At 42.9% G+C, this 2,512-nt stretch overlaps 1 long non-coding RNA gene across 1 annotated transcript in view; it reads right to left on the reverse strand.

Annotated features, from left to right (window-relative positions):
* The window catches only part of LOC112548041, a 46,869-nt gene that overhangs the window by 4,374 nt on the left and 39,983 nt on the right, over positions 1 to 2,512 (reverse strand). Inside the window, exon 2 of the long non-coding RNA XR_003091849.1 lies at positions 356 to 453. This is a non-coding gene — a long non-coding RNA (uncharacterized LOC112548041). The remainder of the gene's footprint in view (positions 1 to 355; positions 454 to 2,512) is intronic.

Genomic DNA, 2,512 nt, shown 5'->3' on the forward strand with positions numbered 1-2,512 from the left:
GAATGTCCTCACTAGCCATTCACAAAAGCATAAAATGTCTCATGTTAAACTGACAATCAGTTAGCTCAAAGCTAAAGTCTAGGCAAACTCTACCAGTTACAAAACCAGAGTTGCATATGAACAGGGCTGTAGGGAACTTTAAATACTCACTGCCTTTATGAAACTTTTAGCAATACAGAAAGAAAATTGTGAATACTACTATAATAATAATAATTGTATTTCTGTTACACTAATTTTGTAACACCTCAAAGCACTGGATTACAAGCAAGAATACGGATGCCAGTGTAACCACAGAGCAACACCTCAGAAATAAGAGAATATATACTGGAATAAATAAATACGAAATCTGGCTTACTTATTTATAAGGTCACTGGTCCTTCTGGTTATTTGTCAAATTCCACTTCCAGTCAAGAAGAAATCTGCAAAGGCTTAACTTTCTTGAAGAAGTTGCATCTTGAAATGAAAAAGGGTTTCCGTTCACTCGTGTCCCATTCCCTACTGTGAGCACAGGTGTTTCAAATTCCTCATTGCTCCTGAGAACAGTTGCACCAGCTGAGGCTTCCCTCCCAAGGCAGGACAAACCGTGCTATCACACTACCTTCCTCCCCTAAGAGTTCTGCCTGGGGAACGAGCTACTCTAAATTCTAGCCACAGATGCGTAGAATCCCTGCCAGTTCAACCTGCCTGTGAAATGCACTGAATCACCTGGCCCTGCCCAGTTTGTGGGTTGCACTGTCTTGATCCTGACCTCATAACAGAATACAAGCAGATAGCACCTTCCACTGATAAAATTTTCCACTACCAAGGCTTAGCATGCTGGATTATGCTTTTGCTGGAATATACAGGGCTAAATTTTCTACTGGTGATATTGGACACAGCTCCACTGATGTTAATGGCATTTTGCTTACTTATAACAGGTCATTTATCTAGTCCACATTTTTTCTTGTACTCTTTCCAAGGTGCATATACTTTATGGAATATACAGGAAAGCATGTAAAGAAAGAATGCCACCATAACAATCTCTCCCTCTCAGAGAGAAAAGCCATAGAATCTCTAAGATCCAACCACCAAATAGTAATAAAACCAGCGATAAAGGAGCTATCGTTATCCTTAACCATGAAGATCACATAAAAGAAGCCAACTCTGACACCACCTATGAAAAACTAGAGGAAAATGCAACTCCCCTTTTCACCTTAAAACTCAAAACCACCATCAAATCATTTCCATCTGAATTACAAGGAAAACTACAGAACTTGATCCCCCCCACTACCCAACCCAGGGACTTTTTACACACTCCCTAAAATCCACAAACAAGGGAACCCAGGCAGACAACTTCCTATGGCCCAAAACACACTGAATGGATCCAGACCATGCCAGAGACAAGAAATGTAGAACCTGCCATCTTATCTCTACCACTCCCACAGTAACTACACCCCACAACAGGACCATCACCATTCCTGGATCTTACACCTGCACCTCCAGAAATGTAATATATTTCATCCAGTGCACTAAGTGCTCTAATGGCAAATATGTAGGAGAAACCAACTATGCACCAGAAGGAATACACACCAAAAATCTACCAAAGACAAAACTGTCCAGTTACCTGTGTTACAGGGGTGTAGGTTGTAGCCGTGTTGGTCTAAGGACATAGGCAGACAAGGTTCCTTGGGTGAATCTGATATCTTTTATTAGACCAACCCAAATAGTTGACTCCTCAATATTAAGCAAGCTTTCGGGTTCAAAGACCCTTCGTCAGGCTAAGGAAGTTAAATTAACTGCTGCAACTTCCTTAGCCTGACGAAGGGTTTTTGAACCCGAAAGCTTGCTTAATAATTATTTTCCAACTATTTGGGTTGGTCTAATAAAAGATATCAGATTCACCCAAGGAACCTTGTCTGCCAGTTACCTGTGGGTGCACACTTCTCACAAGACAACCACTCTCTCCAATCTCTGAGTTATAATCCTGAAAGGAAATTTACAAAACACCTTTCGTAGACAAGCCTATGAACTTCACTTCATAAATCTACTGGATATAAAAAATCATGGACTAAGTATAAACATTGGATAACACATAGCACATTATAACCTGCTTGCCATCTCATAACCCCAGGTAACATTTTACCAGCTACATTCTATCACAGGGATAGGCAACTCCCAGCACACGTGAAGAAAACATTTTTTTTTAAGTTGCTACAGCAGGCTCTCTGGAGCAGCCACAGGTCCCAGTGCCATGGCAGGTGCCAGGGAAAGGGCAGGAGAACACAGTCTGTGTTCTGTTCACCCCATGCCCGTGTTTGTGGCAGTGCTAAGCACTTCAAACTCAGCCACAGCATCCCTGCCTGTGTTTTTCTGACTCCGCCTCTGGTGCCTGGGGGCCAAGGAGGGGAAGAGAAACCAGCGGCAGCAGCAGCTGCTGTCACCTCTTGTACCCAATGCCTGCACTGCTTGCCCATGCACTTGCATTGGCGGGGGGGGCAGCCAGGCTCTGTCAGCCAGTCCTCATAGTTTCTTC

The sequence above is a fragment of the Alligator sinensis genome, unplaced genomic scaffold (assembly GCF_000455745.1).
Source record: "Alligator sinensis unplaced genomic scaffold, ASM45574v1 scaffold1550_1, whole genome shotgun sequence".
Lineage (NCBI taxonomy): Eukaryota > Metazoa > Chordata > Crocodylia > Alligatoridae > Alligator > Alligator sinensis.